We start from the raw sequence: 12,352 nt of genomic DNA on the forward strand, positions 1-12,352 counted from the left end.
CTTCTGCAGTAATATTTTGTGGTCAACACAGTCAAAAGCCTTCGTTAAATCAAAGAAAACACCTAACGTTCGCAACCTTTTATTTAATCTACATCTATCTACATCTACATCTACATCCATACTCCGCAAGCCACCTGACGGTGTGTGGCGGAGGGTACCTTGAGTACCTCTATCGGTTCTCCCTTCTATTCCAGTCTCATATTGTTCGTGGAAAGAAGGATTGTCGGTATGCCTCTGTGTGGGATCTAATCTCTCTGATTTTATCCTCATGGTCTCTTCGCGAGATATACGTAGGAGGGAGAAATATACTGCTTGACTCTTCGGTGAAGGTATGTTCTCGAAACTTTGACAAAAGCCCGTACCGAGCTACTGAGCGTCTCTCCTGCAGAGTCTTCCACTGGAGTTTATCTATCATCTCCGTAACGCTTTCGCGATTACTAAATGATCCTGTAACGAAGCGCGCTGCTCTCCGTTGGATCTTCTCTTATCTTCAATCAACCCTATCTGGTACGGATCCCACACTGCTGAGCAGTATTCAAGCAGTGGGCGAACAAGCGTACTGTAACCTACTTCCTTTGTTTTCGGATTGCATTTCCTTAGGATTCTTCCAATGAATCTCAGTCTGGCATCTGCTTTACCGACGATCAACATTATATGATCATTCCATTTTAAATCACTCCTAATGCGTACTCCCAGATAATTTATGGTACTAACTGCTTCCAGTTGCTGACCTGCTATTTTGTAGCTAAATGATAAAGGATCTATCTTTCTGTGTATTCGCAGCACATTACACTTGTCTACATTGAGATTCAATTGCCATTCCCTGCACCATGCGTCAATTCGCTGCAGATCCTTCTGCATTTCAGTACAATTTTCCATTGTTAAAACCTCTCGATACACCACAGCATCATCTGCAAAAAGCCTCAGTGAACTTCCGATGTCATGCACCAGGTCATTTATGTACACTCCTGGAAATTGAAATAAGAACACCGTGAATTCATTGTCCCAGGAAGGGGAAACTTTATTGACACATTCCTGGGGTCAGATACATCACATGATCACACTGACAGAACCACAGGCACATAGACACAGGCAACAGAGCATGCACAATGTCGGCACTAGTACAGTGTATATCCACCTTTCGCAGCAATGCAGGTTGCTATTCTCCCATGGAGGCGATCGTAGAGATGCTGGATGTAGTCCTGTGGAACGGCTTGCCATGCCATTTCCACCTGGCGCCTCAGTTGGACCAGCGTTCGTGCTGGACGTGGAGACCGCGTGAGACGACGCTTCATCCAGTCCCAAACATGCTCAATGGGGGACAGATCCGGAGATCTTGCTGGCCAGGGTAGTTGACTTACACCTTCTAGAGCACGTTGGGTGGCACGGGATACATGCGGACGTGCATTGTCCTGTTGGAACAGCAAGTTCCCTTGCCGGTCTAGGAATGGTAGAACGATGGGTTCGATGACGGTTTGGATGTACCGTGCACTATTCAGTGTCCCCTCGACGATCACCAGTGGTGTACGGCCAGTGTAGGAGATCGCTCCCCACACCATGATGCCGAGTGTTGGCCCTGTGTGCCTCGGTCGTATGCAGTCCTGATTGTGGCGCTCACCTGCACGGCGCCAAACACGCATACGACCATCATTGGCACCAAGGCAGAAGCGACTCTCATCGCTGAAGACGACACGTCTCCATTCGTCCCTCGATTCACGCCTGTCGCGACACCACTGGAGGCGGACTGCACGATGTTGGGGCGTGAGCGGAAGACGGCCTAACGGTGTGCGGGACCGTAGCCCAGCTTCATGGAGACGGTTGCGAATGGTCCTCGCCGATACCCCAGGAGCAACAGTGTCCCTAATTTGCTGAGAAGTGGCGGTGCGGTCCCCTACGTATGATCCTACGGTCTTGGCGTGCATCCGTGCGTCGCTGCGGTCCGGTCCCAGGTCGACGGGCACGTGCACCTTCCGCCGACCACTGGCGACAACATCGATGTACTGTGGAGACCTCACGCCCCACGTGTTGAGCAATTCGGCGGTACGTCCACCCGGCCTCCCGCATGCCCACTATACGCCCTCGCTCAAAGTCCGTCAACTGCACATACGGTTCACGTCCACGCTGTCGTGGCATGCTACCAGTGTTAAAGATTGCGATGGAGCTCCGTATGCCACGGCAAACTGGCTGACACTGACGGCGGCGGTGCACAAATGCTGCGCAGCTAGCGCCATTCGACGGCCAACACCGCGGTTCCTGGTGTGTCCGCTGTGCCGTGCGTGTGATCATTGCTTGTACAGCCCTCTCGCAGTGTCCGGAGCAAGTATGGTGGGTCTGACACACCGGTGTCAATGTGTTCTTTTTTCCATTTCCAGGAGTGTATATTGTGAATAGCAACGGTCCTATGAAACTCCCCTGCGGCACACCTGAAATCACTCTTACTTCGGAAGACTTCTCTCCATTGAGAATGACATGCTGCGTCCTGTTATCTAGGAACTCCTCAATCCAATCACACAATTGGTCTGATAGTCCATATGCTCTTACTTTGTTCATTAAACGACTGTGGGGAACTGTATCGAACGCCTTGCGGAAGTCAAGAAACACGGCATCTACCTGGGAACCCGTGTCTATGGCCCTCTGAGTCTCGTGGACGAATAGCGCGAGCTGGGTTTCACATGACCGTCTTTTTCGAAACCCATGCTGATTCCTACAGAGTAGATTTCTAGTCTCCAGAAAAGTCATTATACTCGAACACAATACGTGTTCCAAAATTCTACAACTGATCGACGTTAGAGATATAGGTCTATAGTTCTGCACATCAGTTCGACGTCCCTTCTTGAAAACGGGGATGACCTGTGCCTTTTTCCAATCCTTTGGAACGCTACGCTCTTCTAGAGACCTACGGTACACCGCTGCAAGAAGGGGGGCAAGTTCATTCGCGTACTCTGTGTAAAATTGAACTGGTATCCCATCAGGTCCAGAGGCCTTTCCTCTTTTGAGCGATTTTAATTGTTTCTCTATCCCTCTGTCGTCTATTTCGATATCTACCATTTTGTCATCTGTGCGACAATCTAGAGAAGGAACTACAGTGCAATCTTCCTCTGTGAAACAACTTTGGAAAAAGACATTTAGTATTTCGGCCTTTAGTCTGTCATCCTCTGTTTCAGTACCATTTTGGTCACAGAGTGTCTGGACATTTTGTTTTGATCCATCTATCGCTTTGACATAAGACCAAAATTTCTTAGGATTTTCTGCCAAGTCAGTACATAGTACTTTACTTTCGAATTCATTGAACGCCTCTCGCATAGCCCTCCTCATACTACATTTCGCTTCGCGTAATTTTTGTTTGTCTGCAAGGCTTTGGCTATGTTTATGTTTGCTGTGAAGTTCCCTTTGCTTCCGCAGCAGTTTTCTAACTCGGTTGTTGTACCACGGTGGCTCTTTTCCATCTCTTACGATCTTGCTTGGCACATACTCATCTAACGCATAATGTACGACGGTTTTGAACTTCGTCCACTGATCCTCAACACTATCCGTACTTGAGACAAAACTTTTGTGTTGAGCCAACAGGTACTCTGAAATCTGCTTTTTGTCACTTTTTCTAAACAGAAAAATCTTCCTACCCTTTTTAATATTCCTATTTACGGCTGAAATCATCGATGCCGTAACCGCTTTATGATCGCTGATTCCCTGTTCTGCGTTAACTTTTTCAAATAGTTCGGGTCTGTTTGTCACCAGAAGGTCTAATATGTTATCGCCACGAGTCGGTTCTCTGTTTAACTGCTCAAGGTAGTTTTCAGATAAAGCACTTAAAAAAATTTCACTGGATTCTTTGTCCCTGCCACCCGTTATGAACGTTTGAGTCTCCCAGTCTATATCCGGCAAATTAAAATCTCCACCCAGAACTATAACATGGTGGTGAAATCTACTCGAAATATTTTCCAAATTATCCTTCAGGTGCTGAGCCACAACAGCTGCTGAGCCAGGGGGCCTATACACACATCCAATTACCATGTCTGAGCCTGCTTTAACCGTGACCTTCACCCAAATCATTTCACATTTCGGATCTCCGTCAATTTCCTTCGATACTATTGCACTTCTTATCGCTATAAACACGTCTCCCCCTTCACTGTCCAGCCTGTCCCTGCGGTATACATTCCAAAACCTCACAGAGAAAAGAGACTATAGCATTTTCAGTTGTTAAGCCATTTCTAAAACCAAACTGTACATTTGACAGCAAATTATGTGAATTTAAATGCTGCAGTAACCTTGTATATACAACCCTCTCGATATCTTTAGCAAACACCGATGACATAGAAATAGGTCTACAATTATCAACATTATCCCTGTCTCCCTTTTTATAAAGTGGCTTCACTACCGAGTACTTTAATCGGTCAGGAAACCGACCACTCCTAAAGGAAAAGTTACAGATATGGCTAAGTACTGAGCTAACACACATGGAACAATACTTCAGTATTCTGCTAGATACCCCGTCATATCCATGAGAGTTCTTGGTCTTTAGTGATTTAATTATTAACTCAATCTCCCTCTTGTCAGTATCATGGAGGAGCATTTCAGGTAACAGTCTCGGAACACTTTTTCCTACGAGCGCTATATGATTCCCTGTTGGGACTAGGTTTCTATTTAGTTCACCTGCTATATTCAGAAAGTGATTATTAAATACTGTACATATATGCGACTTATCAGTAACACGGACATTCCCACTACGCACTGATTCTATGTCCTCGACCTGTCTCTGCAGACCAGCCACTTCCTTTACGACTGACCATATGGTTTTAATTTTATCCTGAGACTTAGCTATTCTATCTGCATACCACATACTTTTTGCCTTCCTAATAATTTTTATAAGCACCTTACAATACTGTTTGTAATGGGCTATTGCATTTAGATTGTGACTGTTTCTAACGTTTTGATATGATTTGCCACTTTGTTCTACAAGATATTCTTATACCTTTAGTCCGCCACCCAGGCTGCCTGTTTGTGCTAGTACCCTGTTTTGAACGTTCTAACGGAAAGCAACTTTCAAAGAGCACGAGAAAAGTCTTGAGGAAAGTATTATATTTATCGTCTACTGTATCAGCACTATAAACATCTTGCCACTCTTGTTCCTTGATAAGGTTTACAAAAGTCTCTACAGCAACTGGATCAGCTTTCCTAAAAAGTTGGTAACTATATTTAACCTGTGTTGCAGCACAAAAATCTTTTAGACTTAAAATTTGTGCATCATGATCTGAAAGGCCATTCACCATTTTGCTAACAGAATGCCCTTCTAGTAATGACGAATGAACAAAAATATTGTCTATGGTTGTTCTACTATTCCCTTGCACTCTCGTTGGAAAGAATACGGTTTGCATAAGATTATATGAATTAAGGAGGTCTACCAGCATCCTTTTCCTTGCACAATCACTTATACAATTTATATTGAAGTCACCACATATAACTAACTTTTTGTATTTCCTATAAAGTGAACCAAGAACCTCCTCTAGCTTTAGCAAAAATGTTGTGAAATCGGAGTCTGGGGATCTATAAATAACAACAGTAAGAAGTTTAACTCCACTAAATTTAACCACACCTGCACAACATTCAAACACCTTTTCAGTGCAGTACTTTGAAACATCAATTGAGTCAAATGGGATACCGTTTTTCACATACATGGCTACTCCCCCACACCGCAAAGAGCTCCTAGAAAAGCTGCCAGCCAACCTGTATCCTGGTAATGGAAGCCTCTGAATTATCTCCTTATTTAAGAAGTGTTCAGATATACCAATAATTTCAGAGTCAACATCTATAAGTAGTTCACTAACTTTATCTCTAATGCCTTGTATGTTTTGATGAAATATACTAATTCCCTCATTTATCGGATACCTAAGCTTTGTCGAAAGTGGTTTCTTTGTTAGAGAGACTTCCCTTAAGCAGGAATACCTGTCAGCTGACTTCAATCTAAAAAAGGTACAGCTCTAACACCCACAACTACCGGAATTTTCCCATGAGTGATCCCACCACCCCCACCTATGCTGTCACCTATAAGCTTTGCCAGCCTCCCCTTTCCATACCTGTTGAGGTGCAGGCCATGTCTAGTGAAACCCGTCCTGCTGATAAGACTCCACCGACACCACTGAAATGTGACTCATGCCTTCTGTCATTAGCGCACCCCAAAGTCTCATGTTATTACGCCTGACGGCTGTATTAAGATGAGGCTGATCGTGACGCTGAAACAGTTCCACGAAATGCACATTCGTGTTGCCAGTCTGAGTGGCTATCTTTTACAGGTCACCATCTATGTCATACTCCCCATCCCTATCAATACTATTACTAGCCCCACCCACAATCACTACCTGATCCTCTTTTGTAAAATCCCTACATAACCCCCCTATGTTAAAAGTCACCTGAGCCAATCCTGCATTAGGCTTCACAATGCTGGTGACCTGGTACTCACTCCCCAAAACTTCCTGCAACTGCTGCCCTACACCTCTACCATGAGAACTACCTAACAGCAGAACCTTCTTCTTTTTCTTAGACTTTGCAACTGTCCTAGCCACCGTAACTGCTGAGGTCTGCTGCATACTTCCTACATCTACAGCTACTAGAGATTCCTCTCCACTAGACTCTGACAGTTGGTCAAATCTATTACAAACACCAATAGTAAAACTATCTGAAAATCTCCTTCTCCTAGCAGATCTCTTGCCAACAGCCAGTTCCCATTCCCCAACCCCCTTTTCCCTCCTCATCCTATCTAGCTCCTCCTGTGCGTTTTTCAACTGCACCTGAAGGGCACAGATCTTACGCTCCTGCACCTCTATCAATTTACTCTTGCTACATAACCTGCAGTTCCAGGAGAGGATCTCACCAGAATGCCCACTGGCTTCCCCACTGCATTCCCCCCAGTGAAAATACTTCGAACAAGTCTCACACCGCAATCCACTACTCACGAACCTACGGCAAAGCCCACACTTCTCACTCATGGTAAAATTTTACAGTTATTGAAACAAGAAAACAACTTTATCTAAGTTCCGCTACTACAATAAGAAGATGTTAAAAACTAACTACAATAATCACAAACTTGCTCCACAAGGAAAGTAACTACTATTATTGACAGTATTAATCAACAACAAATGAGAATATAACAAAATACTAACACAGAAGGAAAATCAAACGCCTAACGACAGTAACGAAACAGAAAGCAGTTCGCAAAAATTTCTTCTGAAGTAATTTCACCGGAAAACACCAAGAACACTGGTTGAAGACTACTAAAGTTCCTAAATAAACTACTATACACAAACAATTAATTAGTACTTAGCTTTCGATGCGCCGCTACAGCTGCAACTGGTCAGCGCGGAATGTAAACACGGGTAAGAGGTTAAGTTGCTCGATACGAAACACTCACACCAATAACGGTGCTTTTTCAGTAAAGTAAAACGGAAGCAATTTCTGGATGGTTGCAGTTGTACACGATCACTAATTTGCACCACGTAATAGCCCTCATCTCCAGCTATGTCTTTCTTCGACAAAATTGCATCCTTGTTAATTTCTGGAGGCATGTGATCTTGATCGACGACGAAAGATTGTGAAGAGAGGACTCGTGATCGTAGGCCTAGGTATCCACTTCACAATGGCAATCATTACAACTGGGTCGTGTATTTCACAAAACTGAAAAACAAAAATAATCTTGTTACAACAATGCCTGTGAGTCACAGCTGCAATTAGTCAACCCATGGAAACTGGAATGATCATTCAGTTGCATGTAACGCAAGTGGCAGACTTCGGTTCATTTGTAGCATACTGGGTAAACGCGCTAATTGTCAATCTCCAAAGGAGAATGCTTGCGAAACAGTTGTATGACCCGTTCTAGCGTATAAATAAAGAGCGTGCAACCCAATAGAAAGAGGTCGAAGAGAGGGTATTCGTCATATACATGGTTCAGTCACATTAATCGGAACACTCACAAACGACACGTGGCAACGTAGAAATGGCGGGTGTATAAAGAGTGTCGGGTGGATGTGGAAAACAGCACAGTTGATGCCATAATGCGGAAACAAAGCGAGTTAAAAAAATGGTTCAAATGGCTCTGAGCACTATGGGACTCAACTGCTGTGGTCATAAGTCCCCTAGAACTTAGAACTACTTAAACCTAACTAACCTAAGGACAGCACACAACACCCAGCCATCACGAGGCAGAGAAAATCCCTGACCCCGCCGGGAATCGAACCCGGGTACCCGTGCGTGGGAAGCGAGAAAGCGAGTTATCTGATATCCAAAAGGGCATGATCATTGGCTTTCAGACCAAGGGTGGAAGCGTTATCGAAATTGCTTAGTTTATAAACTGTTTGGGTGCTGCCGTGGTTAAAGTATACCACGCATGGAACAATGGCTACCTAAACCTAGCGCCAAGGCAACAGTGGTGCGACAAGGTCATAGATAGTAGAGGTGAACGACGGCTGCAGATATGCAGAGATAAGTACGGGCGAATAGACGTGCAACCGTTGAGCAACTGACCGCACAGAGGAAACAAGGGGCCACCAACAGTGTCTCCTCAACGACCATTCAGCGAACGTTGCTGCATGTAGACCTCCGCAGCAGGCGCCTTGTTCGTGTACCCATACTCACTGCTGTTCTTCGGCGACGAAGGCTGGAATTTGCACGTCAGTACCGCAGCTTGACGCCCACTATGCAGCGACAGGTGGCCTTTTCAGATGAATCACGTTTTATGCTCCAGAAGGGCTTTGGTATTTACGGACCTGCAATAATCGTCGGTATGGTCCACACGAATGAAGGGAACGTTATCCAGAATGAGATTTTCACTCTGCAGCGGAGTGTGCGCTGATATGAAACTTCCTGGCAGATTAAAACTGTTTGCCCGACCAAGACTCGAACTCGGGACCTTTGCCTTTCGCGGGCAAGTGCTCTACCAACTGAGCTACCGAAGCACGACTCACGTCCGGTACTCCCCAGGCTGTGGCTAAGCCATGTCTCCGCAATATCCTTTCTTTCAGGAGTGCTAGTTCTGCAAGGTTCGCAGGAGAGCTTCTGTAAAGTTTGGAAGGTAGGAGACGAGGTACTGGCAGAAGTAAAGCTGTGAGTACCGGACGTGAGTCGTGCTTCGATAGCTCAGTTGGTAGAGCACTTGCCCGCGAAAGGCAAAGGTCCCGAGTTCGAGTCTCGGTCGGGCACACAGTTTTAATCTGCCAGGAAGTTTCATATCAGCGCACACTCCGCTGCAGAGTGAAAATCTCATTCTGGAAACATCCCCCAGGCTGTGGCTAAGCCACGTCTCCGCAATATCCTTTCTTTCAGGAGTGCTAGTTCTGCAAGGTTCGCAGGAGAGCTTCTGTAAAGTTTGGAAGGTAGGAGACGAGGTACTGGCAGAAGTAAAGCTGTGAGTACCGGACGTGAGTCGTGCTTCGGTAGCTCAGTTGGTAGAGCACTTGCCCGCGAAAGGCAAAGGTCCCGAGTTCGAGTCTCGGTCGGGCACACAGTTTTAATCTGCCAGGAAGTTTCAAGGGAACGTTATGTTTTTGTGGCATTCCCGGGGCGAACTCGTCCTTCTGGAAGGCAGAACGTTTCAACAGAAGTATGCATCTGTCCTTGGGGACCGTGTCCACTCCTACATGCAGTTTGTTTTTCCTTCGACGCGATGGCACCTACCAGCAGAACAGGGCAACGTGTCACACAGCTCGCAGAGTACATACATGGTTCGAGGAGCATCACGATGAGTTTACTGTAATCTTCTGGCCATCAGACCCTCCAGGTTTAAACCCAATGTAGAATTCGTGGGACCACCTCGATCGGGCGTTCGCGTCATGAATCCTCAACCGTGAAACGTAATACAGCAGATCACTGCACTGGAATCAACATGTCTGCAAATCCTTGTCGGCAGCTTCCAGACTCACTGACTCTCTTCTTGCACATCAGCGCTGCAAAAAGTGATTATTCAGGCTTTTGGCTTGCGATGACGTGAACGTGTTTGGGCCGTGTAATAGAAGGGTATCACGAATGGCGACAAATTTGTTCGATCCACCGGAGAATGTCACGGATATAATTAAGAATCTAAACTAGCAAACCGTTGATGATAGTCGTAAGGACGTTTAAAGAAGGAGCTTAAAGTGAGGAACCTAGGATAACACTATAGTCTCCTGCATATCTGCCCCGTAGGGATCATGAAGGAGAGATAAAATTAATTACCACGCACAGAGGCTCTTAAACAGTCACTCGTCCCCGTGAATACATGGTACACGGTAAAATGGGAAGTACTCTTACCGTGCACTTCATAGGGATTTACAGAGTGTGGATGTAGATATAGAATTAAATGTGCAGGTATGTACTGAAACTGGTAAACATTTTACTAAAAGTGCGCTTACAAATTAAGTGAATTCCAAGGTACTTATAAGTGGCATGATAGATGCAGTAAATCCTTAACCCAAGATTGGATTTATATCTGAGGCACACGCACGAACTCATGGGAAAGGCTGTCGTAAATTAGTTTAAAGAATAGCACTATGTCAAGTATCCAGACTTCCTGTTTTCCTGGCACTGCAACAATAATCAGTTGAATGTCAGCTCACACATTTACAATGACTGTACAGAAGTGTGGATCTAACTGTTAGAAGGTGGCATTTAATTCACAAGTGTCAGAAAAATGACCCGCAAATCGGGACATGCGGACATCCAATTGGTAATTTACTTGATTAGCTTGCAGATATCTACAGGCTAAACGATCACGCAACGCCCATAGTATTCTCTGAAGCTGTGCTATGCAGAGTGAATCCAACTTCACCGACAAAATTTCGGCGTTTATTTAGAAGTAACATGCTAACACAGCTGGAAGATATTCTAGCAAGATGCAAAGAGTATTTTTCAGAAATGCTAAATTGCACTGATTCTCACATAACCTTCAACTACGCAATGGTCGAGAATAACAGCAGTAATACTAACGAATACAGCATCACAGAACACGAAGCGGTACATACCATTCAAAAGCTGAGAAGCAAAAAGACTGCGGCGAGGACCAGATACCAACAGAGATTAAAAGAAGGTGGAGACAAATTACATAAAGAAATTTATAACCTTGTCACAATAATCTGGAAAACAAACTCTACCTGAAGACTGGAAAACTGCTACGATAATTTACCCCATATACAAGAAAGAAAACAAATGGAATGGAATGGAATGTGGAAATTACAGAGGAATCAGTTTGCTGAACATAACATACAAAGTTCTGTCAATGATCATTGTCGACAAAATTAAGCCCTACACAGCAAATATTGTTCAAGAGTACAAGGCTGGATTTCGACCAAACAGTTCCACAAACGATAATCCATTTACTGTACGGCAGATCTTTGAGAAATACTTGGAATTTAACAAAAACATCCACTGCTGTTCAGTGCTTTCCAGCGAGCATGTGACAGCATCTAGCTTCCGCAGTACATTAAAAGAATTTAGGATACGCAGTAAAATCATTAGGATGATACAACTGTTCATGAACGGCTCACAGGCAGTAGTGAACTTCAGAGGATCCATACCCCTCAACTTCCCAATCAAAACAGGCTAACGACAGGGAGATGCTCTATCACGTGTTCATTTCAACCTTGCATTAGAGGAAGTGGTTCGACAGAGTAATTTTCAGTTATACAATGGTTTCCGATTCGAACACAGTGAAGTAAAACTCCTCGCATACGCAGATGATATAGTCTTACTCAGTGAAACAGAGGAAGAGATGAAGGACATGTACAGATCTCTCAGGCACAGTGCTAGCAAATTGCGACTTTTGATAAACCAAGAACAAACAGAACATATGGAAATAGGTCGAGTCTTAAACCCAAATCCACACTTTGAAACTGACCACCATTCGAGATTAGAAAAGATCATCAGTTTGAATACCTTGGATCACGCTTTATCGGTAAAAATATCACAACTCTGGGCATAACTGAGAGAACAGCCTCAGCATCTAAATGTCTGTACGCTCTAAGCAGCCCACTCAAAACTAAAGCTTTGTCAGGTGCCACTAAGATGGAGATATATAACACTGTCATCTGCCCAGTAGTACTGTATGGTCCGGAGAGCTCGATACTTACCAAGAAAGAAAGAGAAAAACTGAATGTTTTCGAAAGAAAAGTGATGAGAAAAATTTGGGGACCTGTGTTGGGGAATGACATATGGAGAGTTCGAAAGAACGCTGAAAGTTATCAGTTAATGAAGCAATCCACTGTCGTCCAGAAATTAAAAAGTAAGAGATTTCATGAACTGGGCATGTGGCTACAATAGAAGCCAACAGAATTCCTAAGAAGACACTTGAGGTCAATCTCCGACCAACAAGACCACCGGGCAGACCTCACACACG

General features: G+C 44.6%; 1 non-coding gene across 1 annotated transcript; it reads left to right on the plus strand.

Annotated features, from left to right (window-relative positions):
* Positions 1–9,111: 9,111 nt before the first annotated feature.
* Positions 9,112–9,186, plus strand: Trnas-cga (transfer RNA serine (anticodon CGA)). Its single transcript has one exon. It is a non-coding gene; the product is annotated as a tRNA-Ser (tRNA).
* The last annotated feature ends 3,166 nt before the right edge of the window (positions 9,187–12,352 follow it).

The sequence above is a fragment of the Schistocerca cancellata genome, chromosome 5 (genome assembly GCF_023864275.1).
Source record: "Schistocerca cancellata isolate TAMUIC-IGC-003103 chromosome 5, iqSchCanc2.1, whole genome shotgun sequence".
Taxonomy (NCBI): domain Eukaryota; kingdom Metazoa; phylum Arthropoda; class Insecta; order Orthoptera; family Acrididae; genus Schistocerca; species Schistocerca cancellata.